The 23,213-nt window shown below is 44.2% G+C and overlaps 58 non-coding genes across 58 annotated transcripts; all 58 read right to left on the minus strand.

Annotated features, from left to right (window-relative positions):
* Positions 1 to 248: 248 nt before the first annotated feature.
* Positions 249 to 320, minus strand: Trnaa-ugc (transfer RNA alanine (anticodon UGC)). The gene has a single exon. It is a non-coding gene; the product is annotated as a tRNA-Ala (tRNA).
* A 366-nt stretch (positions 321 to 686) lies between these two features.
* Trnaa-cgc (transfer RNA alanine (anticodon CGC)) lies at positions 687 to 758 on the minus strand. The gene has a single exon. It is a non-coding gene; the product is annotated as a tRNA-Ala (tRNA).
* A 283-nt stretch (positions 759 to 1,041) lies between these two features.
* Positions 1,042 to 1,113, minus strand: Trnaa-ugc (transfer RNA alanine (anticodon UGC)). The gene has a single exon. It is a non-coding gene; the product is annotated as a tRNA-Ala (tRNA).
* A 366-nt stretch (positions 1,114 to 1,479) lies between these two features.
* Positions 1,480 to 1,551, minus strand: Trnaa-cgc (transfer RNA alanine (anticodon CGC)). The gene has a single exon. It is a non-coding gene; the product is annotated as a tRNA-Ala (tRNA).
* A 283-nt stretch (positions 1,552 to 1,834) lies between these two features.
* Trnaa-ugc (transfer RNA alanine (anticodon UGC)) lies at positions 1,835 to 1,906 on the minus strand. Its single transcript has one exon. It is a non-coding gene; the product is annotated as a tRNA-Ala (tRNA).
* A 366-nt stretch (positions 1,907 to 2,272) lies between these two features.
* Positions 2,273 to 2,344, minus strand: Trnaa-cgc (transfer RNA alanine (anticodon CGC)). Its single transcript has one exon. It is a non-coding gene; the product is annotated as a tRNA-Ala (tRNA).
* A 283-nt stretch (positions 2,345 to 2,627) lies between these two features.
* Positions 2,628 to 2,699, minus strand: Trnaa-ugc (transfer RNA alanine (anticodon UGC)). The gene has a single exon. It is a non-coding gene; the product is annotated as a tRNA-Ala (tRNA).
* A 366-nt stretch (positions 2,700 to 3,065) lies between these two features.
* Trnaa-cgc (transfer RNA alanine (anticodon CGC)) lies at positions 3,066 to 3,137 on the minus strand. The gene has a single exon. It is a non-coding gene; the product is annotated as a tRNA-Ala (tRNA).
* Positions 3,138 to 3,420: 283 nt separating this feature from the next.
* Trnaa-cgc (transfer RNA alanine (anticodon CGC)) lies at positions 3,421 to 3,492 on the minus strand. Its single transcript has one exon. It is a non-coding gene; the product is annotated as a tRNA-Ala (tRNA).
* Positions 3,493 to 3,858: 366 nt separating this feature from the next.
* Positions 3,859 to 3,930, minus strand: Trnaa-cgc (transfer RNA alanine (anticodon CGC)). Its single transcript has one exon. It is a non-coding gene; the product is annotated as a tRNA-Ala (tRNA).
* A 283-nt stretch (positions 3,931 to 4,213) lies between these two features.
* Trnaa-ugc (transfer RNA alanine (anticodon UGC)) lies at positions 4,214 to 4,285 on the minus strand. Its single transcript has one exon. It is a non-coding gene; the product is annotated as a tRNA-Ala (tRNA).
* Positions 4,286 to 4,651: 366 nt separating this feature from the next.
* On the minus strand, positions 4,652 to 4,723 carry Trnaa-cgc (transfer RNA alanine (anticodon CGC)). Its single transcript has one exon. It is a non-coding gene; the product is annotated as a tRNA-Ala (tRNA).
* A 283-nt stretch (positions 4,724 to 5,006) lies between these two features.
* On the minus strand, positions 5,007 to 5,078 carry Trnaa-cgc (transfer RNA alanine (anticodon CGC)). Its single transcript has one exon. It is a non-coding gene; the product is annotated as a tRNA-Ala (tRNA).
* Positions 5,079 to 5,444: 366 nt separating this feature from the next.
* Positions 5,445 to 5,516, minus strand: Trnaa-cgc (transfer RNA alanine (anticodon CGC)). The gene has a single exon. It is a non-coding gene; the product is annotated as a tRNA-Ala (tRNA).
* A 283-nt stretch (positions 5,517 to 5,799) lies between these two features.
* On the minus strand, positions 5,800 to 5,871 carry Trnaa-ugc (transfer RNA alanine (anticodon UGC)). Its single transcript has one exon. It is a non-coding gene; the product is annotated as a tRNA-Ala (tRNA).
* A 366-nt stretch (positions 5,872 to 6,237) lies between these two features.
* On the minus strand, positions 6,238 to 6,309 carry Trnaa-cgc (transfer RNA alanine (anticodon CGC)). The gene has a single exon. It is a non-coding gene; the product is annotated as a tRNA-Ala (tRNA).
* Positions 6,310 to 6,592: 283 nt separating this feature from the next.
* Positions 6,593 to 6,664, minus strand: Trnaa-ugc (transfer RNA alanine (anticodon UGC)). Its single transcript has one exon. It is a non-coding gene; the product is annotated as a tRNA-Ala (tRNA).
* Positions 6,665 to 7,030: 366 nt separating this feature from the next.
* On the minus strand, positions 7,031 to 7,102 carry Trnaa-cgc (transfer RNA alanine (anticodon CGC)). The gene has a single exon. It is a non-coding gene; the product is annotated as a tRNA-Ala (tRNA).
* Positions 7,103 to 7,385: 283 nt separating this feature from the next.
* Trnaa-ugc (transfer RNA alanine (anticodon UGC)) lies at positions 7,386 to 7,457 on the minus strand. The gene has a single exon. It is a non-coding gene; the product is annotated as a tRNA-Ala (tRNA).
* Positions 7,458 to 7,823: 366 nt separating this feature from the next.
* Trnaa-cgc (transfer RNA alanine (anticodon CGC)) lies at positions 7,824 to 7,895 on the minus strand. The gene has a single exon. It is a non-coding gene; the product is annotated as a tRNA-Ala (tRNA).
* Positions 7,896 to 8,178: 283 nt separating this feature from the next.
* Positions 8,179 to 8,250, minus strand: Trnaa-ugc (transfer RNA alanine (anticodon UGC)). The gene has a single exon. It is a non-coding gene; the product is annotated as a tRNA-Ala (tRNA).
* A 366-nt stretch (positions 8,251 to 8,616) lies between these two features.
* On the minus strand, positions 8,617 to 8,688 carry Trnaa-cgc (transfer RNA alanine (anticodon CGC)). Its single transcript has one exon. It is a non-coding gene; the product is annotated as a tRNA-Ala (tRNA).
* Positions 8,689 to 8,971: 283 nt separating this feature from the next.
* Positions 8,972 to 9,043, minus strand: Trnaa-ugc (transfer RNA alanine (anticodon UGC)). Its single transcript has one exon. It is a non-coding gene; the product is annotated as a tRNA-Ala (tRNA).
* A 366-nt stretch (positions 9,044 to 9,409) lies between these two features.
* On the minus strand, positions 9,410 to 9,481 carry Trnaa-cgc (transfer RNA alanine (anticodon CGC)). The gene has a single exon. It is a non-coding gene; the product is annotated as a tRNA-Ala (tRNA).
* Positions 9,482 to 9,764: 283 nt separating this feature from the next.
* On the minus strand, positions 9,765 to 9,836 carry Trnaa-ugc (transfer RNA alanine (anticodon UGC)). Its single transcript has one exon. It is a non-coding gene; the product is annotated as a tRNA-Ala (tRNA).
* A 366-nt stretch (positions 9,837 to 10,202) lies between these two features.
* On the minus strand, positions 10,203 to 10,274 carry Trnaa-cgc (transfer RNA alanine (anticodon CGC)). Its single transcript has one exon. It is a non-coding gene; the product is annotated as a tRNA-Ala (tRNA).
* A 283-nt stretch (positions 10,275 to 10,557) lies between these two features.
* On the minus strand, positions 10,558 to 10,629 carry Trnaa-ugc (transfer RNA alanine (anticodon UGC)). The gene has a single exon. It is a non-coding gene; the product is annotated as a tRNA-Ala (tRNA).
* A 366-nt stretch (positions 10,630 to 10,995) lies between these two features.
* On the minus strand, positions 10,996 to 11,067 carry Trnaa-cgc (transfer RNA alanine (anticodon CGC)). Its single transcript has one exon. It is a non-coding gene; the product is annotated as a tRNA-Ala (tRNA).
* Positions 11,068 to 11,350: 283 nt separating this feature from the next.
* Trnaa-ugc (transfer RNA alanine (anticodon UGC)) lies at positions 11,351 to 11,422 on the minus strand. Its single transcript has one exon. It is a non-coding gene; the product is annotated as a tRNA-Ala (tRNA).
* A 366-nt stretch (positions 11,423 to 11,788) lies between these two features.
* Trnaa-cgc (transfer RNA alanine (anticodon CGC)) lies at positions 11,789 to 11,860 on the minus strand. Its single transcript has one exon. It is a non-coding gene; the product is annotated as a tRNA-Ala (tRNA).
* A 283-nt stretch (positions 11,861 to 12,143) lies between these two features.
* Positions 12,144 to 12,215, minus strand: Trnaa-ugc (transfer RNA alanine (anticodon UGC)). Its single transcript has one exon. It is a non-coding gene; the product is annotated as a tRNA-Ala (tRNA).
* Positions 12,216 to 12,581: 366 nt separating this feature from the next.
* On the minus strand, positions 12,582 to 12,653 carry Trnaa-cgc (transfer RNA alanine (anticodon CGC)). Its single transcript has one exon. It is a non-coding gene; the product is annotated as a tRNA-Ala (tRNA).
* A 283-nt stretch (positions 12,654 to 12,936) lies between these two features.
* Trnaa-ugc (transfer RNA alanine (anticodon UGC)) lies at positions 12,937 to 13,008 on the minus strand. The gene has a single exon. It is a non-coding gene; the product is annotated as a tRNA-Ala (tRNA).
* Positions 13,009 to 13,374: 366 nt separating this feature from the next.
* Positions 13,375 to 13,446, minus strand: Trnaa-cgc (transfer RNA alanine (anticodon CGC)). The gene has a single exon. It is a non-coding gene; the product is annotated as a tRNA-Ala (tRNA).
* Positions 13,447 to 13,729: 283 nt separating this feature from the next.
* Trnaa-ugc (transfer RNA alanine (anticodon UGC)) lies at positions 13,730 to 13,801 on the minus strand. The gene has a single exon. It is a non-coding gene; the product is annotated as a tRNA-Ala (tRNA).
* Positions 13,802 to 14,167: 366 nt separating this feature from the next.
* Positions 14,168 to 14,239, minus strand: Trnaa-cgc (transfer RNA alanine (anticodon CGC)). The gene has a single exon. It is a non-coding gene; the product is annotated as a tRNA-Ala (tRNA).
* Positions 14,240 to 14,522: 283 nt separating this feature from the next.
* Positions 14,523 to 14,594, minus strand: Trnaa-ugc (transfer RNA alanine (anticodon UGC)). Its single transcript has one exon. It is a non-coding gene; the product is annotated as a tRNA-Ala (tRNA).
* A 366-nt stretch (positions 14,595 to 14,960) lies between these two features.
* On the minus strand, positions 14,961 to 15,032 carry Trnaa-cgc (transfer RNA alanine (anticodon CGC)). The gene has a single exon. It is a non-coding gene; the product is annotated as a tRNA-Ala (tRNA).
* A 283-nt stretch (positions 15,033 to 15,315) lies between these two features.
* On the minus strand, positions 15,316 to 15,387 carry Trnaa-ugc (transfer RNA alanine (anticodon UGC)). The gene has a single exon. It is a non-coding gene; the product is annotated as a tRNA-Ala (tRNA).
* Positions 15,388 to 15,753: 366 nt separating this feature from the next.
* Positions 15,754 to 15,825, minus strand: Trnaa-cgc (transfer RNA alanine (anticodon CGC)). Its single transcript has one exon. It is a non-coding gene; the product is annotated as a tRNA-Ala (tRNA).
* Positions 15,826 to 16,108: 283 nt separating this feature from the next.
* Trnaa-ugc (transfer RNA alanine (anticodon UGC)) lies at positions 16,109 to 16,180 on the minus strand. The gene has a single exon. It is a non-coding gene; the product is annotated as a tRNA-Ala (tRNA).
* A 474-nt stretch (positions 16,181 to 16,654) lies between these two features.
* Positions 16,655 to 16,726, minus strand: Trnaa-cgc (transfer RNA alanine (anticodon CGC)). The gene has a single exon. It is a non-coding gene; the product is annotated as a tRNA-Ala (tRNA).
* Positions 16,727 to 17,009: 283 nt separating this feature from the next.
* Positions 17,010 to 17,081, minus strand: Trnaa-ugc (transfer RNA alanine (anticodon UGC)). Its single transcript has one exon. It is a non-coding gene; the product is annotated as a tRNA-Ala (tRNA).
* A 366-nt stretch (positions 17,082 to 17,447) lies between these two features.
* Positions 17,448 to 17,519, minus strand: Trnaa-cgc (transfer RNA alanine (anticodon CGC)). Its single transcript has one exon. It is a non-coding gene; the product is annotated as a tRNA-Ala (tRNA).
* A 366-nt stretch (positions 17,520 to 17,885) lies between these two features.
* On the minus strand, positions 17,886 to 17,957 carry Trnaa-cgc (transfer RNA alanine (anticodon CGC)). Its single transcript has one exon. It is a non-coding gene; the product is annotated as a tRNA-Ala (tRNA).
* Positions 17,958 to 18,240: 283 nt separating this feature from the next.
* Trnaa-ugc (transfer RNA alanine (anticodon UGC)) lies at positions 18,241 to 18,312 on the minus strand. The gene has a single exon. It is a non-coding gene; the product is annotated as a tRNA-Ala (tRNA).
* A 366-nt stretch (positions 18,313 to 18,678) lies between these two features.
* On the minus strand, positions 18,679 to 18,750 carry Trnaa-cgc (transfer RNA alanine (anticodon CGC)). Its single transcript has one exon. It is a non-coding gene; the product is annotated as a tRNA-Ala (tRNA).
* A 283-nt stretch (positions 18,751 to 19,033) lies between these two features.
* Trnaa-ugc (transfer RNA alanine (anticodon UGC)) lies at positions 19,034 to 19,105 on the minus strand. Its single transcript has one exon. It is a non-coding gene; the product is annotated as a tRNA-Ala (tRNA).
* Positions 19,106 to 19,471: 366 nt separating this feature from the next.
* On the minus strand, positions 19,472 to 19,543 carry Trnaa-cgc (transfer RNA alanine (anticodon CGC)). Its single transcript has one exon. It is a non-coding gene; the product is annotated as a tRNA-Ala (tRNA).
* A 283-nt stretch (positions 19,544 to 19,826) lies between these two features.
* On the minus strand, positions 19,827 to 19,898 carry Trnaa-ugc (transfer RNA alanine (anticodon UGC)). Its single transcript has one exon. It is a non-coding gene; the product is annotated as a tRNA-Ala (tRNA).
* A 366-nt stretch (positions 19,899 to 20,264) lies between these two features.
* On the minus strand, positions 20,265 to 20,336 carry Trnaa-cgc (transfer RNA alanine (anticodon CGC)). Its single transcript has one exon. It is a non-coding gene; the product is annotated as a tRNA-Ala (tRNA).
* Positions 20,337 to 20,619: 283 nt separating this feature from the next.
* Positions 20,620 to 20,691, minus strand: Trnaa-ugc (transfer RNA alanine (anticodon UGC)). Its single transcript has one exon. It is a non-coding gene; the product is annotated as a tRNA-Ala (tRNA).
* Positions 20,692 to 21,057: 366 nt separating this feature from the next.
* On the minus strand, positions 21,058 to 21,129 carry Trnaa-cgc (transfer RNA alanine (anticodon CGC)). The gene has a single exon. It is a non-coding gene; the product is annotated as a tRNA-Ala (tRNA).
* Positions 21,130 to 21,412: 283 nt separating this feature from the next.
* Trnaa-ugc (transfer RNA alanine (anticodon UGC)) lies at positions 21,413 to 21,484 on the minus strand. The gene has a single exon. It is a non-coding gene; the product is annotated as a tRNA-Ala (tRNA).
* A 366-nt stretch (positions 21,485 to 21,850) lies between these two features.
* Trnaa-cgc (transfer RNA alanine (anticodon CGC)) lies at positions 21,851 to 21,922 on the minus strand. Its single transcript has one exon. It is a non-coding gene; the product is annotated as a tRNA-Ala (tRNA).
* A 283-nt stretch (positions 21,923 to 22,205) lies between these two features.
* Trnaa-ugc (transfer RNA alanine (anticodon UGC)) lies at positions 22,206 to 22,277 on the minus strand. The gene has a single exon. It is a non-coding gene; the product is annotated as a tRNA-Ala (tRNA).
* A 366-nt stretch (positions 22,278 to 22,643) lies between these two features.
* On the minus strand, positions 22,644 to 22,715 carry Trnaa-cgc (transfer RNA alanine (anticodon CGC)). The gene has a single exon. It is a non-coding gene; the product is annotated as a tRNA-Ala (tRNA).
* Positions 22,716 to 22,998: 283 nt separating this feature from the next.
* Positions 22,999 to 23,070, minus strand: Trnaa-ugc (transfer RNA alanine (anticodon UGC)). Its single transcript has one exon. It is a non-coding gene; the product is annotated as a tRNA-Ala (tRNA).
* Between the last annotated feature and the right edge of the window lie 143 nt (positions 23,071 to 23,213).

Consider the following 23,213-nt stretch of genomic DNA (forward strand, 5'->3'; position numbering starts at 1 on the left):
TGATCACTTTTATGCACTGAGTACTTGTGAAGGTCGAAATGTCAAGATGGAGACGTAGCCTATTGCCAAATCCTTCTAAATTCAAGCGTATAAGTAGTGTGATTGTTTGAAATGCAGGATGGATGTACATTTGCATATATTTATTGTGGATTATATAAGAGAATTGTTTGGTTTTCAGGTGCTGATAAAGATGAACGGTGGGCTTGTAAGAAGAAGACAAATATAAAACAGGGAAAAAATAAGGAACATGGAGATGCCGGGGATCGAACCCGGGGCCTTTCACATGCAAAGCGAACGCTCTACCACTGAGCTACATCCCCAACCTGAGGAAAACGGGGTAAAAACCATGTATCCTTCTCTTGAGCACTTGTACAATCTTTGTTTTCCAAGTTGACATCAGTCTTCCCCACACACCCGAGTTTAAGAATTGAGCCTTGACACGTACATCCCCGTGGCAAGCCTACAGCAAAATGGTACAGCCAACATAGAAAGCGTGCTGTAGTTGCTGTAAAGAGGGTGTGTATGGCTGTGGAGTATTTGAAGAAAGAAAGGACTTTATGGGCAGCAATGTGTAGGATTGTTGAGCGTGGCATCTTGCAATGTCTGGTGATTTCAATAAATGTGGCTTCTTTCATATTCGGGTGGGGCACACTCAGTTTGCATTGTGACATCCCTGGCCAAAAATGTGGAGATGCCGGAGATCGAACCCGGGGCCTTTCACATGCGAAGCGAACGCTCTACCACTGAGCTACATCCCCTACACCTGCTGTTCTCATTGTACTACTTGTTAGATTGATCACTTTTATGCACTGAGTACTTGTGAAGGTCGAAATGTCAAGATGGAGACGTAGCCTATTGCCAAATCCTTCTAAATTCAAGCGTATAAGTAGTGTGATTGTTTGAAATGCAGGATGGATGTACATTTGCATATATTTATTGTGGATTATATAAGAGAATTGTTTGGTTTTCAGGTGCTGATAAAGATGAACGGTGGGCTTGTAAGAAGAAGACAAATATAAAACAGGGAAAAAATAAGGAACATGGAGATGCCGGGGATCGAACCCGGGGCCTTTCACATGCAAAGCGAACGCTCTACCACTGAGCTACATCCCCAACCTGAGGAAAACGGGGTAAAAACCATGTATCCTTCTCTTGAGCACTTGTACAATCTTTGTTTTCCAAGTTGACATCAGTCTTCCCCACACACCCGAGTTTAAGAATTGAGCCTTGACACGTACATCCCCGTGGCAAGCCTACAGCAAAATGGTACAGCCAACATAGAAAGCGTGCTGTAGTTGCTGTAAAGAGGGTGTGTATGGCTGTGGAGTATTTGAAGAAAGAAAGGACTTTATGGGCAGCAATGTGTAGGATTGTTGAGCGTGGCATCTTGCAATGTCTGGTGATTTCAATAAATGTGGCTTCTTTCATATTCGGGTGGGGCACACTCAGTTTGCATTGTGACATCCCTGGCCAAAAATGTGGAGATGCCGGGGATCGAACCCGGGGCCTTTCACATGCGAAGCGAACGCTCTACCACTGAGCTACATCCCCTACACCTGCTGCTCTCATTGTACTACTTGTTAGATTGATCACTTTTATGCACTGAGTACTTGTGAAGGTCGAAATGTCAAGATGGAGACGTAGCCTATTGCCAAATCCTTCTAAATTCAAGCGTATAAGTAGTGTGTTTGTTTGAAATGCAGGATGGATGTACATTTGCATATATTTATTGTGGATTATATAAGAGAATTGTTTGGTTTTCAGGTGCTGATAAAGATGAACGGTGGGCTTGTAAGAAGAAGACAAATATAAAACAGGGAAAAAATAAGGAACATGGAGATGCCGGGGATCGAACCCGGGGCCTTTCACATGCAAAGCGAACGCTCTACCACTGAGCTACATCCCCAACCTGAGGAAAACGGGGTAAAAACCATGTATCCTTCTCTTGAGCACTTGTACAATCTTTGTTTTCCAAGTTGACATCAGTCTTCCCCACACACCCGAGTTTAAGAATTGAGCCTTGACACGTACATCCCCGTGGCAAGCCTACAGCAAAATGGTACAGCCAACATAGAAAGCGTGCTGTAGTTGCTGTAAAGAGGGTGTGTATGGCTGTGGAGTATTTGAAGAAAGAAAGGACTTTATGGGCAGCAATGTGTAGGATTGTTGAGCGTGGCATCTTGCAATGTCTGGTGATTTCAATAAATGTGGCTTCTTTCATATTCGGGTGGGGCACACTCAGTTTGCATTGTGACATCCCTGGCCAAAAATGTGGAGATGCCGGAGATCGAACCCGGGGCCTTTCACATGCGAAGCGAACGCTCTACCACTGAGCTACATCCCCTACACCTGCTGTTCTCATTGTACTACTTGTTAGATTGATCACTTTTATGCACTGAGTACTTGTGAAGGTCGAAATGTCAAGATGGAGACGTAGCCTATTGCCAAATCCTTCTAAATTCAAGCGTATAAGTAGTGTGATTGTTTGAAATGCAGGATGGATGTACATTTGCATATATTTATTGTGGATTATATAAGAGAATTGTTTGGTTTTCAGGTGCTGATAAAGATGAACGGTGGGCTTGTAAGAAGAAGACAAATATAAAACAGGGAAAAAATAAGGAACATGGAGATGCCGGGGATCGAACCCGGGGCCTTTCACATGCAAAACGAACGCTCTACCACTGAGCTACATCCCCAACCTGAGGAAAACGGGGTAAAAACCATGTATCCTTCTCTTGAGCACTTGTACAATCTTTGTTTTCCAAGTTGACATCAGTCTTCCCCACACACGCGAGTTTAAGAATTGAGCCTTGACACGTACATCCCCGTGGCAAGCCTACAGCAAAATGGTACAGCCAACATAGAAAGCGTGCTGTAGTTGCTGTAAAGAGGGTGTGTATGGCTGTGGAGTATTTGAAGAAAGAAAGGACTTTATGGGCAGCAATGTGTAGGATTGTTGAGCGTGGCATCTTGCAATGTCTGGTGATTTCAATAAATGTGGCTTCTTTCATATTCGGGTGGGGCACACTCAGTTTGCATTGTGACATCCCTGGCCAAAAATGTGGAGATGCCGGGGATCGAACCCGGGGCCTTTCACATGCGAAGCGAACGCTCTACCACTGAGCTACATCCCCTACACCTGCTGTTCTCATTGTACTACTTGTTAGATTGATCACTTTTATGCACTGAGTACTTGTGAAGGTCGAAATGTCAAGATGGAGACGTAGCCTATTGCCAAATCCTTCTAAATTCAAGCGTATAAGTAGTGTGATTGTTTGAAATGCAGGATGGATGTACATTTGCATATATTTATTGTGGATTATATAAGAGAATTGTTTGGTTTTCAGGTGCTGATAAAGATGAACGGTGGGCTTGTAAGAAGAAGACAAATATAAAACAGGGAAAAAATAAGGAACATGGAGATGCCGGGGATCGAACCCGGGGCCTTTCACATGCGAAGCGAACGCTCTACCACTGAGCTACATCCCCAACCTGAGGAAAACGGGGTAAAAACCATGTATCCTTCTCTTGAGCACTTGTACAATCTTTGTTTTCCAAGTTGACATCAGTCTTCCCCACACACCCGAGTTTAAGAATTGAGCCTTGACACGTACATCCCCGTGGCAAGCCTACAGCAAAATGGTACAGCCAACATAGAAAGCGTGCTGTAGTTGCTGTAAAGAGGGTGTGTATGGCTGTGGAGTATTTGAAGAAAGAAAGGACTTTATGGGCAGCAATGTGTAGGATTGTTGAGCGTGGCATCTTGCAATGTCTGGTGATTTCAATAAATGTGGCTTCTTTCATATTCGGGTGGGGCACACTCAGTTTGCATTGTGACATCCCTGGCCAAAAATGTGGAGATGCCGGGGATCGAACCCGGGGCCTTTCACATGCGAAGCGAACGCTCTACCACTGAGCTACATCCCCTACACCTGCTGTTCTCATTGTACTACTTGTTAGATTGATCACTTTTATGCACTGAGTACTTGTGAAGGTCGAAATGTCAAGATGGAGACGTAGCCTATTGCCAAATCCTTCTAAATTCAAGCGTATAAGTAGTGTGATTGTTTGAAATGCAGGATGGATGTACATTTGCATATATTTATTGTGGATTATATAAGAGAATTGTTTGGTTTTCAGGTGCTGATAAAGATGAACGGTGGGCTTGTAAGAAGAAGACAAATATAAAACAGGGAAAAAATAAGGAACATGGAGATGCCGGGGATCGAACCCGGGGCCTTTCACATGCAAAGCGAACGCTCTACCACTGAGCTACATCCCCAACCTGAGGAAAACGGGGTAAAAACCATGTATCCTTCTCTTGAGCACTTGTACAATCTTTGTTTTCCAAGTTGACATCAGTCTTCCCCACACACCCGAGTTTAAGAATTGAGCCTTGACACGTACATCCCCGTGGCAAGCCTACAGCAAAATGGTACAGCCAACATAGAAAGCGTGCTGTAGTTGCTGTAAAGAGGGTGTGTATGGCTGTGGAGTATTTGAAGAAAGAAAGGACTTTATGGGCAGCAATGTGTAGGATTGTTGAGCGTGGCATCTTGCAATGTCTGGTGATTTAAATAAATGTGGCTTCTTTCATATTCGGGTGGGGCACACTCAGTTTGCATTGTGACATCCCTGGCCAAAAATGTGGAGATGCCGGGGATCGAACCCGGGGCCTTTCACATGCGAAGCGAACGCTCTACCACTGAGCTACATCCCCTACACCTGCTGTTCTCATTGTACTACTTGTTAGATTGATCACTTTTATGCACTGAGTACTTGTGAAGGTCGAAATGTCAAGATGGAGACGTAGCCTATTGCCAAATCCTTCTAAATTCAAGCGTATAAGTAGTGTGATTGTTTGAAATGCAGGATGGATGTACATTTGCATATATTTATTGTGGATTATATAAGAGAATTGTTTGGTTTTCAGGTGCTGATAAAGATGAACGGTGGGCTTGTAAGAAGAAGACAAATATAAAACAGGGAAAAAATAAGGAACATGGAGATGCCGGGGATCGAACCCGGGGCCTTTCACATGCGAAGCGAACGCTCTACCACTGAGCTACATCCCCAACCTGAGGAAAACGGGGTAAAAACCATGTATCCTTCTCTTGAGCACTTGTACAATCTTTGTTTTCCAAGTTGACATCAGTCTTCCCCACACACCCGAGTTTAAGAATTGAGCCTTGACACGTACATCCCCGTGGCAAGCCTACAGCAAAATGGTACAGCCAACATAGAAAGCGTGCTGTAGTTGCTGTAAAGAGGGTGTGTATGGCTGTGGAGTATTTGAAGAAAGAAAGGACTTTATGGGCAGCAATGTGTAGGATTGTTGAGCGTGGCATCTTGCAATGTCTGGTGATTTCAATAAATGTGGCTTCTTTCATATTCGGGTGGGGCACACTCAGTTTGCATTGTGACATCCCTGGCCAAAAATGTGGAGATGCCGGGGATCGAACCCGGGGCCTTTCACATGCGAAGCGAACGCTCTACCACTGAGCTACATCCCCTACACCTGCTGTTCTCATTGTACTACTTGTTAGATTGATCACTTTTATGCACTGAGTACTTGTGAAGGTCGAAATGTCAAGATGGAGACGTAGCCTATTGCCAAATCCTTCTAAATTCAAGCGTATAAGTAGTGTGATTGTTTGAAATGCAGGATGGATGTACATTTGCATATATTTATTGTGGATTATATAAGAGAATTGTTTGGTTTTCAGGTGCTGATAAAGATGAACGGTGGGCTTGTAAGAAGAAGACAAATATAAAACAGGGAAAAAATAAGGAACATGGAGATGCCGGGGATCGAACCCGGGGCCTTTCACATGCAAAGCGAACGCTCTACCACTGAGCTACATCCCCAACCTGAGGAAAACGGGGTAAAAACCATGTATCCTTCTCTTGAGCACTTGTACAATCTTTGTTTTCCAAGTTGACATCAGTCTTCCCCACACACCCGAGTTTAAGAATTGAGCCTTGACACGTACATCCCCGTGGCAAGCCTACAGCAAAATGGTACAGCCAACATAGAAAGCGTGCTGTAGTTGCTGTAAAGAGGGTGTGTATGGCTGTGGAGTATTTGAAGAAAGAAAGGACTTTATGGGCAGCAATGTGTAGGATTGTTGAGCGTGGCATCTTGCAATGTCTGGTGATTTAAATAAATGTGGCTTCTTTCATATTCGGGTGGGGCACACTCAGTTTGCATTGTGACATCCCTGGCCAAAAATGTGGAGATGCCGGGGATCGAACCCGGGGCCTTTCACATGCGAAGCGAACGCTCTACCACTGAGCTACATCCCCTACACCTGCTGCTCTCATTGTACTACTTGTTAGATTGATCACTTTTATGCACTGAGTACTTGTGAAGGTCGAAATGTCAAGATGGAGACGTAGCCTATTGCCAAATCCTTCTAAATTCAAGCGTATAAGTAGTGTGATTGTTTGAAATGCAGGATGGATGTACATTTGCATATATTTATTGTGGATTATATAAGAGAATTGTTTGGTTTTCAGGTGCTGATAAAGATGAACGGTGGGCTTGTAAGAAGAAGACAAATATAAAACAGGGAAAAAATAAGGAACATGGAGATGCCGGGGATCGAACCCGGGGCCTTTCACATGCAAAGCGAACGCTCTACCACTGAGCTACATCCCCAACCTGAGGAAAACGGGGTAAAAACCATGTATCCTTCTCTTGAGCACTTGTACAATCTTTGTTTTCCAAGTTGACATCAGTCTTCCCCACACACCCGAGTTTAAGAATTGAGCCTTGACACGTACATCCCCGTGGCAAGCCTACAGCAAAATGGTACAGCCAACATAGAAAGCGTGCTGTAGTTGCTGTAAAGAGGGTGTGTATGGCTGTGGAGTATTTGAAGAAAGAAAGGACTTTATGGGCAGCAATGTGTAGGATTGTTGAGCGTGGCATCTTGCAATGTCTGGTGATTTCAATAAATGTGGCTTCTTTCATATTCGGGTGGGGCACACTCAGTTTGCATTGTGACATCCCTGGCCAAAAATGTGGAGATGCCGGAGATCGAACCCGGGGCCTTTCACATGCGAAGCGAACGCTCTACCACTGAGCTACATCCCCTACACCTGCTGTTCTCATTGTACTACTTGTTAGATTGATCACTTTTATGCACTGAGTACTTGTGAAGGTCGAAATGTCAAGATGGAGACGTAGCCTATTGCCAAATCCTTCTAAATTCAAGCGTATAAGTAGTGTGATTGTTTGAAATGCAGGATGGATGTACATTTGCATATATTTATTGTGGATTATATAAGAGAATTGTTTGGTTTTCAGGTGCTGATAAAGATGAACGGTGGGCTTGTAAGAAGAAGACAAATATAAAACAGGGAAAAAATAAGGAACATGGAGATGCCGGGGATCGAACCCGGGGCCTTTCACATGCAAAACGAACGCTCTACCACTGAGCTACATCCCCAACCTGAGGAAAACGGGGTAAAAACCATGTATCCTTCTCTTGAGCACTTGTACAATCTTTGTTTTCCAAGTTGACATCAGTCTTCCCCACACACGCGAGTTTAAGAATTGAGCCTTGACACGTACATCCCCGTGGCAAGCCTACAGCAAAATGGTACAGCCAACATAGAAAGCGTGCTGTAGTTGCTGTAAAGAGGGTGTGTATGGCTGTGGAGTATTTGAAGAAAGAAAGGACTTTATGGGCAGCAATGTGTAGGATTGTTGAGCGTGGCATCTTGCAATGTCTGGTGATTTCAATAAATGTGGCTTCTTTCATATTCGGGTGGGGCACACTCAGTTTGCATTGTGACATCCCTGGCCAAAAATGTGGAGATGCCGGGGATCGAACCCGGGGCCTTTCACATGCGAAGCGAACGCTCTACCACTGAGCTACATCCCCTACACCTGCTGCTCTCATTGTACTACTTGTTAGATTGATCACTTTTATGCACTGAGTACTTGTGAAGGTCGAAATGTCAAGATGGAGACGTAGCCTATTGCCAAATCCTTCTAAATTCAAGCGTATAAGTAGTGTGATTGTTTGAAATGCAGGATGGATGTACATTTGCATATATTTATTGTGGATTATATAAGAGAATTGTTTGGTTTTCAGGTGCTGATAAAGATGAACGGTGGGCTTGTAAGAAGAAGACAAATATAAAACAGGGAAAAAATAAGGAACATGGAGATGCCGGGGATCGAACCCGGGGCCTTTCACATGCAAAGCGAACGCTCTACCACTGAGCTACATCCCCAACCTGAGGAAAACGGGGTAAAAACCATGTATCCTTCTCTTGAGCACTTGTACAATCTTTGTTTTCCAAGTTGACATCAGTCTTCCCCACACACCCGAGTTTAAGAATTGAGCCTTGACACGTACATCCCCGTGGCAAGCCTACAGCAAAATGGTACAGCCAACATAGAAAGCGTGCTGTAGTTGCTGTAAAGAGGGTGTGTATGGCTGTGGAGTATTTGAAGAAAGAAAGGACTTTATGGGCAGCAATGTGTAGGATTGTTGAGCGTGGCATCTTGCAATGTCTGGTGATTTCAATAAATGTGGCTTCTTTCATATTCGGGTGGGGCACACTCAGTTTGCATTGTGACATCCCTGGCCAAAAATGTGGAGATGCCGGGGATCGAACCCGGGGCCTTTCACATGCGAAGCGAACGCTCTACCACTGAGCTACATCCCCTACACCTGCTGCTCTCATTGTACTACTTGTTAGATTGATCACTTTTATGCACTGAGTACTTGTGAAGGTCGAAATGTCAAGATGGAGACGTAGCCTATTGCCAAATCCTTCTAAATTCAAGCGTATAAGTAGTGTGATTGTTTGAAATGCAGGATGGATGTACATTTGCATATATTTATTGTGGATTATATAAGAGAATTGTTTGGTTTTCAGGTGCTGATAAAGATGAACGGTGGGCTTGTAAGAAGAAGACAAATATAAAACAGGGAAAAAATAAGGAACATGGAGATGCCGGGGATCGAACCCGGGGCCTTTCACATGCAAAGCGAACGCTCTACCACTGAGCTACATCCCCAACCTGAGGAAAACGGGGTAAAAACCATGTATCCTTCTCTTGAGCACTTGTACAATCTTTGTTTTCCAAGTTGACATCAGTCTTCCCCACACACCCGAGTTTAAGAATTGAGCCTTGACACGTACATCCCCGTGGCAAGCCTACAGCAAAATGGTACAGCCAACATAGAAAGCGTGCTGTAGTTGCTGTAAAGAGGGTGTGTATGGCTGTGGAGTATTTGAAGAAAGAAAGGACTTTATGGGCAGCAATGTGTAGGATTGTTGAGCGTGGCATCTTGCAATGTCTGGTGATTTCAATAAATGTGGCTTCTTTCATATTCGGGTGGGGCACACTCAGTTTGCATTGTGACATCCCTGGCCAAAAATGTGGAGATGCCGGGGATCGAACCCGGGGCCTTTCACATGCGAAGCGAACGCTCTACCACTGAGCTACATCCCCTACACCTGCTGCTCTCATTGTACTACTTGTTAGATTGATCACTTTTATGCACTGAGTACTTGTGAAGGTCGAAATGTCAAGATGGAGACGTAGCCTATTGCCAAATCCTTCTAAATTCAAGCGTATAAGTAGTGTGATTGTTTGAAATGCAGGATGGATGTACATTTGCATATATTTATTGTGGATTATATAAGAGAATTGTTTGGTTTTCAGGTGCTGATAAAGATGAACGGTGGGCTTGTAAGAAGAAGACAAATATAAAACAGGGAAAAAATAAGGAACATGGAGATGCCGGGGATCGAACCCGGGGCCTTTCACATGCAAAGCGAACGCTCTACCACTGAGCTACATCCCCAACCTGAGGAAAACGGGGTAAAAACCATGTATCCTTCTCTTGAGCACTTGTACAATCTTTGTTTTCCAAGTTGACATCAGTCTTCCCCACACACCCGAGTTTAAGAATTGAGCCTTGACACGTACATCCCCGTGGCAAGCCTACAGCAAAATGGTACAGCCAACATAGAAAGCGTGCTGTAGTTGCTGTAAAGAGGGTGTGTATGGCTGTGGAGTATTTGAAGAAAGAAAGGACTTTATGGGCAGCAATGTGTAGGATTGTTGAGCGTGGCATCTTGCAATGTCTGGTGATTTCAATAAATGTGGCTTCTTTCATATTCGGGTGGGGCACACTCAGTTTGCATTGTGACATCCCTGGCCAAAAATGTGGAGATGCCGGAGATCGAACCCGGGGCCTTTCACATGCGAAGCGAACGCTCTACCACTGAGCTACATCCCCTACACCTGCTGTTCTCATTGTACTACTTGTTAGATTGATCACTTTTATGCACTGAGTACTTGTGAAGGTCGAAATGTCAAGATGGAGACGTAGCCTATTGCCAAATCCTTCTAAATTCAAGCGTATAAGTAGTGTGATTGTTTGAAATGCAGGATGGATGTACATTTGCATATATTTATTGTGGATTATATAAGAGAATTGTTTGGTTTTCAGGTGCTGATAAAGATGAACGGTGGGCTTGTAAGAAGAAGACAAATATAAAACAGGGAAAAAATAAGGAACATGGAGATGCCGGGGATCGAACCCGGGGCCTTTCACATGCAAAACGAACGCTCTACCACTGAGCTACATCCCCAACCTGAGGAAAACGGGGTAAAAACCATGTATCCTTCTCTTGAGCACTTGTACAATCTTTGTTTTCCAAGTTGACATCAGTCTTCCCCACACACGCGAGTTTAAGAATTGAGCCTTGACACGTACATCCCCGTGGCAAGCCTACAGCAAAATGGTACAGCCAACATAGAAAGCGTGCTGTAGTTGCTGTAAAGAGGGTGTGTATGGCTGTGGAGTATTTGAAGAAAGAAAGGACTTTATGGGCAGCAATGTGTAGGATTGTTGAGCGTGGCATCTTGCAATGTCTGGTGATTTCAATAAATGTGGCTTCTTTCATATTCGGGTGGGGCACACTCAGTTTGCATTGTGACATCCCTGGCCAAAAATGTGGAGATGCCGGGGATCGAACCCGGGGCCTTTCACATGCGAAGCGAACGCTCTACCACTGAGCTACATCCCCTACACCTGCTGTTCTCATTGTACTACTTGTTAGATTGATCACTTTTATGCACTGAGTACTTGTGAAGGTCGAAATGTCAAGATGGAGACGTAGCCTATTGCCAAATCCTTCTAAATTCAAGCGTATAAGTAGTGTGATTGTTTGAAATGCAGGATGGATGTACATTTGCATATATTTATTGTGGATTATATAAGAGAATTGTTTGGTTTTCAGGTGCTGATAAAGATGAACGGTGGGCTTGTAAGAAGAAGACAAATATAAAACAGGGAAAAAATAAGGAACATGGAGATGCCGGGGATCGAACCCGGTGCCTTTCACATGCAAAGCGAACGCTCTACCACTGAGCTACATCCCCAACCTGAGGAAAACGGGGTAAAAAACATGTATCCTTCTCTTGAGCACTTGTACAATCTTTGTTTTCCAAGTTGACATCAGTCTTCCCCACACACCCGAGTTTAAGAATTGAGCCTTGACACGTACATCCCCGTGGCAAGCCTACAGCAAAATGGTACAGCCAACATAGAAAGCGTGCTGTAGTTGCTGTAAAGAGGGTGTGTATGGCTGTGGAGTATTTGAAGAAAGAAAGGTCTTTATGGGCAGCAATGTGTAGGATTGTTGAGCGTGGCATCTTGCAATGTCTGGTGATTTCAATAAATGTGGCTTCTTTCATATTCGGATGGGGCACACTCAGTTTGCATTGTGACATCCCTGGCCAAAAATGTGGAGATGCCGGGGATCGAACCCGGGGCCTTTCACATGCGAAGCGAACGCTCTACCACTGAGCTACATCCCCTACACCTGCTGCTCTCATTGTACTACTTGTTAGATTGATCACTTTTATGCACTGAGTACTTGTGAAGGTCGAAATGTCAAGATGGAGACGTAGCCTATTGCCAAATCCTTCTAAATTCAAGCGTATAAGTAGTGTGATTGTTTGAAATGCAGGATGGATGTACATTTGCATATATTTATTGTGGATTATATAAGAGAATTGTTTGGTTTTCAGGTGCTGATAAAGATGAACGGTGGGCTTGTAAGAAGAAGACAAATATAAAACAGGGAAAAAATAAGGAACATGGAGATGCCGGGGATCGAACCCGGGGCCTTTCACATGCAAAGCGAACGCTCTACCACTGAGCTACATCCCCAACCTGAGGAAAACGGGGTAAAAACCATGTATCCTTCTCTTGAGCACTTGTACAATCTTTGTTTTCCAAGTTGACATCAGTCTTCCCCACACACCCGAGTTTAAGAATTGAGCCTTGACACGTACATCCCCGTGGCAAGCCTACAGCAAAATGGTACAGCCAACATAGAAAGCGTGCTGTAGTTGCTGTAAAGAGGGTGTGTATGGCTGTGGAGTATTTGAAGAAAGAAAGGACTTTATGGGCAGCAATGTGTAGGATTGTTGAGCGTGGCATCTTGCAATGTCTGGTGATTTCAATAAATGTGGCTTCTTTCATATTCGGGTGGGGCACACTCAGTTTGCATTGTGACATCCCTGGCCAAAAATGTGGAGATGCCGGGGATCGAACCCGGGGCCTTTCACATGCGAAGCGAACGCTCTACCACTGAGCTACATCCCCTACACCTGCTGTTCTCATTGTACTACTTGTTAGATTGATCACTTTTATGCACTGAGTACTTGTGAAGGTCGAAATGTCAAGATGGAGACGTAGCCTATTGCCAAATCCTTCTAAATTCAAGCGTATAAGTAGTGTGATTGTTTGAAATGCAGGATGGATGTACATTTGCATATATTTATTGTGGATTATATAAGAGAATTGTTTGGTTTTCAGGTGCTGATAAAGATGAACGGTGGGCTTGTAAGAAGAAGACAAATATAAAACAGGGAAAAAATAAGGAACATGGAGATGCCGGGGATCGAACCCGGGGCCTTTCACATGCAAAGCGAACGCTCTACCACTGAGCTACATCCCCAACCTGAGGAAAACGGGGTAAAAACCATGTATCCTTCTCTTGAGCACTTGTACAATCTTTGTTTTCCAAGTTGACATCAGTCTTCCCCACACACCCGAGTTTAAGAATTGAGCCTTGACACGTACATCCCCGTGGCAAGCCTACAGCAAAATGGTACAGCCAACATAGAAAGCGTGCTGTAGTTGCTGTAAAGAGGGTGTGTATGGCTGTGGAGTATTTGAAGAAAGAAAGGACTTTATGGGCAGCAATGTGTAGGATTGTTGAGCGTGGCATCTTGCAATGTCTGGTGATTTCAATAAATGTGGCTTCTTTCATATTCGGGTGGGGCACACTCAGTTTGCATTGTGACATCCCTGGCCAAAAATGTGGAGATGCCGGAGATCGAACCCGGGGCCTTTCACATGCGAAGCGAACGCTCTACCACTGAGCTACATCCCCTACACCTGCTGTTCTCATTGTACTACTTGTTAGATTGATCACTTTTATGCACTGAGTACTTGTGAAGGTCGAAATGTCAAGATGGAGACGTAGCCTATTGCCAAATCCTTCTAAATTCAAGCGTATAAGTAGTGTGATTGTTTGAAATGCAGGATGGATGTACATTTGCATATATTTATTGTGGATTATATAAGAGAATTGTTTGGTTTTCAGGTGCTGATAAAGATGAACGGTGGGCTTGTAAGAAGAAGACAAATATAAAACAGGGAAAAAATAAGGAACATGGAGATGCCGGGGATCGAACCCGGGGCCTTTCACATGCAAAACGAACGCTCTACCACTGAGCTACATCCCCAACCTGAGGAAAACGGGGTAAAAACCATGTATCCTTCTCTTGAGCACTTGTACAATCTTTGTTTTCCAAGTTGACATCAGTCTTCCCCACACACGCGAGTTTAAGAATTGAGCCTTGACACGTACATCCCCGTGGCAAGCCTACAGCAAAATGGTACAGCCAACATAGAAAGCGTGCTGTAGTTGCTGTAAAGAGGGTGTGTATGGCTGTGGAGTATTTGAAGAAAGAAAGGACTTTATGGGCAGCAATGTGTAGGATTGTTGAGCGTGGCATCTTGCAATGTCTGGTGATTTCAATAAATGTGGCTTCTTTCATATTCGGGTGGGGCACACTCAGTTTGCATTGTGACATCCCTGGCCAAAAATGTGGAGATGCCGGGGATCGAACCCGGGGCCTTTCACATGCGAAGCGAACGCTCTACCACTGAGCTACATCCCCTACACCTGCTGTTCTCATTGTACTACTTGTTAGATTGATCACTTTTATGCACTGAGTACTTGTGAAGGTCGAAATGTCAAGATGGAGACGTAGCCTATTGCCAAATCCTTCTAAATTCAAGCGTATAAGTAGTGTGATTGTTTGAAATGCAGGATGGATGTACATTTGCATATATTTATTGTGGATTATATAAGAGAATTGTTTGGTTTTCAGGTGCTGATAAAGATGAACGGTGGGCTTGTAAGAAGAAGACAAATATAAAACAGGGAAAAAATAAGGAACATGGAGATGCCGGGGATCGAACCCGGGGCCTTTCACATGCAAAGCGAACGCTCTACCACTGAGCTACATCCCCAACCTGAGGAAAACGGGGTAAAAACCATGTATCCTTCTCTTGAGCACTTGTACAATCTTTGTTTTCCAAGTTGACATCAGTCTTCCCCACACACCCGAGTTTAAGAATTGAGCCTTGACACGTACATCCCCGTGGCAAGCCTACAGCAAAATGGTACAGCCAACATAGAAAGCGTGCTGTAGTTGCTGTAAAGAGGGTGTGTATGGCTGTGGAGTATTTGAAGAAAGAAAGGTCTTTATGGGCAGCAATGTGTAGGATTGTTGAGCGTGGCATCTTGCAATGTCTGGTGATTTCAATAAATGTGGCTTCTTTCATATTCGGGTGGGGCACACTCAGTTTGCATTGTGACATCCCTGGCCAAAAATGTGGAGATGCCGGGGATCGAACCCGGGGCCTTTCACATGCGAAGCGAACGCTCTACCACTGAGCTACATCCCCTACACCTGCTGCTCTCATTGTACTACTTGTTAGATTGATCACTTTTATGCACTGAGTACTTGTGAAGGTCGAAATGTCAAGATGGAGACGTAGCCTATTGCCAAATCCTTCTAAATTCAAGCGTATAAGTAGTGTGATTGTTTGAAATGCAGGATGGATGTACATTTGCATATATTTATTGTGGATTATATAAGAGAATTGTTTGGTTTTCAGGTGCTGATAAAGATGAACGGTGGGCTTGTAAGAAGAAGACAAATATAAAACAGGGAAAAAATAAGGAACATGGAGATGCCGGGGATCGAACCCGGGGCCTTTCACATGCAAAGCGAACGCTCTACCACTGAGCTACATCCCCAACCTGAGGAAAACGGGGTAAAAACCATGTATCCTTCTCTTGAGCACTTGTACAATCTTTGTTTTCCAAGTTGACATCAGTCTTCCCCACACACCCGAGTTTAAGAATTGAGCCTTGACACGTACATCCCCGTGGCAAGCCTACAGCAAAATGGTACAGCCATCATAGAAAGCGTGCTGTAGTTGCTGTAAAGAGGGTGTGTATGGCTGTGGAGTATTTGAAGAAAGAAAGGACTTTATGGGCAGCAATGTGTAGGATTGTTGAGCGTGGCATCTTGCAATGTCTGGTGATTTCAATAAATGTGGCTTCTTTCATATTCGGGTGGGGCACACTCAGTTTGCATTGTGACATCCCTGGCCAAAAATGTGGAGATGCCGGGGATCGAACCCGGGGCCTTTCACATGCGAAGCGAACGCTCTACCACTGAGCTACATCCCCTACACCTGCTGCTCTCATTGTACTACTTGTTAGATTGATCACTTTTATGCACTGAGTACTTGTGAAGGTCGAAATGTCAAGATGGAGACGTAGCCTATTGCCAAATCCTTCTAAATTCAAGCGTATAAGTAGTGTGATTGTTTGAAATGCAGGATGGATGTACATTTGCATATATTTATTGTGGATTATATAAGAGAATTGTTTGGTTTTCAGGTGCTGATAAAGATGAACGGTGGGCTTGTAAGAAGAAGACAAATATAAAACAGGGAAAAAATAAGGAACATGGAGATGCCGGGGATCGAACCCGGGGCCTTTCACATGCAAAGCGAACGCTCTACCACTGAGCTACATCCCCAACCTGAGGAAAACGGGGTAAAAACCATGTATCCTTCTCTTGAGCACTTGTACAATCTTTGTTTTCCAAGTTGACATCAGTCTTCCCCACACACCCGAGTTTAAGAATTGAGCCTTGACACGTACATCCCCGTGGCAAGCCTACAGCAAAATGGTACAGCCAACATAGAAAGCGTGCTGTAGTTGCTGTAAAGAGGGTGTGTATGGCTGTGGAGTATTTGAAGAAAGAAAGGACTTTATGGGCAGCAATGTGTAGGATTGTTGAGCGTGGCATCTTGCAATGTCTGGTGATTTCAATAAATGTGGCTTCTTTCATATTCGGGTGGGGCACACTCAGTTTGCATTGTGACATCCCTGGCCAAAAATGTGGAGATGCCGGCATCTTGCAATGTCTGGTGATTTCAATGAATGTGGCTTCTTTCATATTCGGGTGGGGCACACTCAGTTTGCATTGTGACATCCCTGGCCAAAAATGTGGAGATGCCGGAGATCGAACCCGGGGCCTTTCACATGCGAAGCGAACGCTCTACCACTGAGCTACATCCCCTACACCTGCTGTTCTCATTGTACTACTTGTTAGATTGATCACTTTTATGCACTGAGTACTTGTGAAGGTCGAAATGTCAAGATGGAGACGTAGCCTATTGCCAAATCCTTCTAAATTCAAGCGTATAAGTAGTGTGATTGTTTGAAATGCAGGATGGATGTACATTTGCATATATTTATTGTGGATTATATAAGAGAATTGTTTGGTTTTCAGGTGCTGATAAAGATGAACGGTGGGCTTGTAAGAAGAAGACAAATATAAAACAGGGAAAAAATAAGGAACATGGAGATGCCGGGGATCGAACCCGGGGCCTTTCACATGCAAAGCGAACGCTCTACCACTGAGCTACATCCCCAACCTGAGGAAAACGGGGTAAAAACCATGTATCCTTCTCTTGAGCACTTGTACAATCTTTGTTTTCCAAGTTGACATCAGTCTTCCCCACACACCCGAGTTTAAGAATTGAGCCTTGACACGTACATCCCCGTGGCAAGCCTACAGCAAAATGGTACAGCCAACATAGAAAGCGTGCTGTAGTTGCTGTAAAGAGGGTGTGTATGGCTGTGGAGTATTTGAAGAAAGAAAGGACTTTATGGGCAGCAATGTGTAGGATTGTTGAGCGTGGCATCTTGCAATGTCTGGTGATTTCAATAAATATGGCTTCTTTCATATTCGGGTGGGGCACACTCAGTTTGCATTGTGACATCCCTGGCCAAAAATGTGGAGATGCCGGGGATCGAACCCGGGGCCTTTCACATGCGAAGCGAACGCTCTACCACTGAGCTACATCCCCAACCTGAGGAAAACGGGGTAAAAACCATGTATCCTTCTCTTGAGCACTTGTACAATCTTTGTTTTCCAAGTTGACATCAGTCTTCCCCACACACCCGAGTTTAAGAATTGAGCCTTGACACGTACATCCCCGTGGCAAGCCTACAGCAAAATGGTACAGCCAACATAGAAAGCGTGCTGTAGTTGCTGTAAAGAGGGTGTGTATGGCTGTGGAGTATTTGAAGAAAGAAAGGACTTTATGGGCAGCAATGTGTAGGATTGTTGAGCGTGGCATCTTGCAATGTCTGGTGATTTCAATAAATGTGGCTTCTTTCATATTCGGGTGGGGCACACTCAGTTTGCATTGTGACATCCCTGGCCAAAAATGTGGAGATGCCGGGGATCGAACCCGGGGCCTTTCACATGCGAAGCGAACGCTCTACCACTGAGCTACATCCCCTACACCTGCTGTTCTCATTGTACTACTTGTTAGATTGATCACTTTTATGCACTGAGTACTTGTGAAGGTCGAAATGTCAAGATGGAGACGTAGCCTATTGCCAAATCCTTCTAAATTCAAGCGTATAAGTAGTGTGATTGTTTGAAATGCAGGATGGATGTACATTTGCATATATTTATTGTGGATTATATAAGAGAATTGTTTGGTTTTCAGGTGCTGATAAAGATGAACGGTGGGCTTGTAAGAAGAAGACAAATATAAAACAGGGAAAAAATAAGGAACATGGAGATGCCGGGGATCGAACCCGGGGCCTTTCACATGCAAAGCGAACGCTCTACCACTGAGCTACATCCCCAACCTGAGGAAAACGGGGTAAAAACCATGTATCCTTCTCTTGAGCACTTGTACAATCTTTGTTTTCCAAGTTGACATCAGTCTTCCCCACACACCCGAGTTTAAGAATTGAGCCTTGACACGTACATCCCCGTGGCAAGCCTACAGCAAAATGGTACAGCCAACATAGAAAGCGTGCTGTAGTTGCTGTAAAGAGGGTGTGTATGGCTGTGGAGTATTTGAAGAAAGAAAGGACTTTATGGGCAGCAATGTGTAGGATTGTTGAGCGTGGCATCTTGCAATGTCTGGTGATTTCAATAAATGTGGCTTCTTTCATATTCGGGTGGGGCACACTCAGTTTGCATTGTGACATCCCTGGCCAAAAATGTGGAGATGCCGGGGATCGAACCCGGGGCCTTTCACATGCGAAGCGAACGCTCTACCACTGAGCTACATCCCCTACACTTGCTGTTCTCATTGTACTACTTGTTAGATTGATCACTTTTATGCACTGAGTACTTGTGAAGGTCGAAATGTCAAGATGGAGACGTAGCCTATTGCCAAATCCTTCTAAATTCAAGCGTATAAGTAGTGTGATTGTTTGAAATGCAGGATGGATGTACATTTGCATATATTTATTGTGGATTATATAAGAGAATTGTTTGGTTTTCAGGTGCTGATAAAGATGAACGGTGGGCTTGTAAGAAGAAGACAAATATAAAACAGGGAAAAAATAAGGAACATGGAGATGCCGGGGATCGAACCCGGGGCCTTTCACATGCAAAGCGAACGCTCTACCACTGAGCTACATCCCCAACCTGAGAAAAACGGGGTAAAAACCATGTATCCTTCTCTTGAGCACTTGTACAATCTTTGTTTTCCAAGTTGACATCAGTCTTCCCCACACACCCGAGTTTAAGAATTGAGCCTTGACACGTACATCCCCGTGGCAAGCCTACAGCAAAATGGTACAGCCAACATAGAAAGCGTGCTGTAGTTGCTGTAAAGAGGGTGTGTATGGCTGTGGAGTATTTGAAGAAAGAAAGGACTTTATGGGCAGCAATGTGTAGGATTGTTGAGCGTGGCATCTTGCAATGTCTGGTGATTTCAATAAATGTGGCTTCTTTCATATTCGGGTGGGGCACACTCAGTTTGCATTGTGACATCCCTGGCCAAAAATGTGGAGATGCCGGGGATCGAACCCGGGGCCTTTCACATGCGAAGCGAACGCTCTACCACTGAGCTACATCCCCTACACCTGCTGTTCTCATTGTACTACTTGTTAGATTGATCACTTTTATGCACTGAGTACTTGTGAAGGTCGAAATGTCAAGATGGAGACGTAGCCTATTGCCAAATCCTTCTAAATTCAAGCGTATAAGTAGTGTGATTGCTTGAAATGCAGGATGGATGTACATTTGCATATATTTATTGTGGATTATATAAGAGAATTGTTTGGTTTTCAGGTGCTGATAAAGATGAACGGTGGGCTTGTAAGAAGAAGACAAATATAAAACAGGGAAAAAATAAGGAACATGGAGATGCCGGGGATCGAACCCGGGGCCTTTCACATGCAAAGCGAACGCTCTACCACTGAGCTACATCCCCAACCTGAGAAAAACGGGGTAAAAACCATGTATCCTTCTCTTGAGCACTTGTACAATCTTTGTTTTCCAAGTTGACATCAGTCTTCCCCACACACGCGAGTTTAAGAATTGAGCCTTGACACGTACATCCCCGTGGCAAGCCTACAGCAAAATGGTACAGCCAACATAGAAAGCGTGCTGTAGTTGCTGTAAAGAGGGTGTGTATGGCTGTGGAGTATTTGAAGAAAGAAAGGACTTTATGGGCAGCAATGTGTAGGATTGTTGAGCGTGGCATCTTGCAATGTCTGGTGATTTCAATAAATATGGCTTCTTTCATATTCGGGTGGGGCACACTCAGTTTGCATTGTGACATCCCTGGCCAAAAATGTGGAGATGCCGGGGATCGAACCCGGGGCCTTTCACATGCGAAGCGAACGCTCTACCACTGAGCTACATCCCCTACACCTGCTGTTCTCATTGTACTACTTGTTAGATTGATCACTTTTATGCACTGAGTACTTGTGAAGGTCGAAATGTCAAGATGGAGACGTAGCCTATTGCCAAATCCTTCTAAATTCAAGCGTATAAGTAGTGTGATTGTTTGAAATGCAGGATGGATGTACATTTGCATATATTTATTGTGGATTATATAAGAGAATTGTTTGGTTTTCAGGTGCTGATAAAGATGAACGGTGGGCTTGTAAGAAGAAGACAAATATAAAACAGGGAAAAAATAAGGAACATGGAGATGCCGGGGATCGAACCCGGGGCCTTTCACATGCAAAGCGAACGCTCTACCACTGAGCTACATCCCCAACCTGAGGAAAACGGGGTAAAAACCATGTATCCTTCTCTTGAGCACTTGTACAATCTTTGTTTTCCAAGTTGACATCAGTCTTCCCCACACACGCGAGTTTAAGAATTGAGCCTTGACACGTACATCCCCGTGGCAAGCCTACAGCAAAATGGTACAGCCAACATAGAAAGCGTGCTGTAGTTGCTGTAAAGAGGGTGTGTATGGCTGTGGAGTATTTGAAGAAAGAAAGGACTTTATGGGCAGCAATGTGTAGGATTGTTGAGCGTGGCATCTTGCAATGTCTGGTGATTTCAATAAATATGGCTTCTTTCATATTCGGGTGGGGCACACTCAGTTTGCATTGTGACATCCCTGGCCAAAAATGTGGAGATGCCGGGGATCGAACCCGGGGCCTTTCACATGCGAAGCGAACGCTCTACCACTGAGCTACATCCCCTACACTTGCTGTTCTCATTGTACTACTTGTTAGATTGATCACTTTTATGCACTGAGTACTTGTGAAGGTCGAAATGTCAAGATGGAGACGTAGCCTATTGCCAAATCCTTCTAAATTCAAGCGTATAAGTAGTGTGATTGTTTGAAATGCAGGATGGATGTACATTTGCATATATTTATTGTGGATTATATAAGAGAATTGTTTGGTTTTCAGGTGCTGATAAAGATGAACGGTGGGCTTGTAAGAAGAAGACAAATATAAAACAGGGAAAAAATAAGGAACATGGAGATGCCGGGGATCGAACCCGGGGCCTTTCACATGCAAAGCGAACGCTCTACCACTGAGCTACATCCCCAACCTGAGGAAAACGGGGTAAAAACCATGTATCCTTCTCTTGAGCACTTGTACAATCTTTGTTTTCCAAGTTGACATCAGTCTTCCCCACACACGCGAGTTTAAGAATTGAGCCTTGACACGTACATCCCCGTGGCAAGCCTACAGCAAAATGGTACAGCCAACATAGAAAGCGTGCTGTAGTTGCTGTAAAGAGGGTGTGTATGGCTGTGGAGTATTTGAAGAAAGAAAGGACTTTATGGGCAGCAATGTGTAGGATTGTTGAGCGTGGCATCTTGCAATGTCTGGTGATTTCAATAAATATGGCTTCTTTCATATTCGGGTGGGGCACACTCAGTTTGCATTGTGACATCCCTGGCCAAAAATGTGGAGATGCCGGGGATCGAACCCGGGGCCTTTCACATGCGAAGCGAACGCTCTACCACTGAGCTACATCCCCTACACCTGCTGTTCTCATTGTACTACTTGTTAGATTGATCACTTTTATGCACTGAGTACTTGTGAAGGTCGAAATGTCAAGATGGAGACGTAGCCTATTGCCAAATCCTTCTAAATTCAAGCGTATAAGTAGTGTGATTGTTTGAAATGCAGGATGGATGTACATTTGCATATATTTATTGTGGATTATATAAGAGAATTGTTTGGTTTTCAGGTGCTGATAAAGATGAACGGTGGGCTTGTAAGAAGAAGACAAATATAAAACAGGGAAAAAATAAGGAACATGGAGATGCCGGGGATCGAACCCGGGGCCTTTCACATGCAAAGCGAACGCTCTACCACTGAGCTACATCCCCAACCTGAGGAAAACGGGGTAAAAACCATGTATCCTTCTCTTGAGCACTTGTACAATCTTTGTTTTCCAAGTTGACATCAGTCTTCCCCACACACGCGAGTTTAAGAATTGAGCCTTGACACGTACATCCCCGTGGCAAGCCTACAGCAAAATGGTACAGCCAACATAGAAAGCGTGCTGTAGTTGCTGTAAAGAGGGTGTGTATGGCTGTGGAGTATTTGAAGAAAGAAAGGACTTTATGGGCAGCAATGTGTAGGATTGTTGAGCGTGGCATCTTGCAATGTCTGGTGATTTCAATAAATATGGCTTCTTTCATATTCGGGTGGGGCACACTCAGTTTGCATTGTGACATCCCTGGCCAAAAATGTGGAGATGCCGGGGATCGAACCCGGGGCCTTTCACATGCGAAGCGAACGCTCTACCACTGAGCTACATCCCCTACACTTGCTGTTCTCATTGTACTACTTGTTAGATTGATCACTTTTATGCACTGAGTACTTGTGAAGGTCGAAATGTCAAGATGGAGACGTAGCCTATTGCCAAATCCTTCTAAATTCAAGCGTATAAGTAGTGTGATTGTTTGAAATGCAGGATGGATGTACATTTGCATATATTTATTGTGGATTATATAAGAGAATTGTTTGGTTTTCAGGTGCTGATAAAGATGAACGGTGGGCTTGTAAGAAGAAGACAAATATAAAACAGGGAAAAAATAAGGAACATGGAGATGCCGGGGATCGAACCCGGGGCCTTTCACATGCAAAGCGAACGCTCTACCACTGAGCTACATCCCCAACCTGAGGAAAACGGGGTAAAAACCATGTATCCTTCTCTTGAGCACTTGTACAATCTTTGTTTTCCAAGTTGACATCAGTCTTCCCCACACACGCGAGTTTAAGAATTGAGCCTTGACACGTACATCCCCGTGGCAAGCCTA

Source organism: Haliotis asinina, chromosome 15, assembly GCF_037392515.1.
Source record: "Haliotis asinina isolate JCU_RB_2024 chromosome 15, JCU_Hal_asi_v2, whole genome shotgun sequence".
Taxonomy (NCBI): Eukaryota; Metazoa; Mollusca; class Gastropoda; order Lepetellida; family Haliotidae; genus Haliotis; species Haliotis asinina.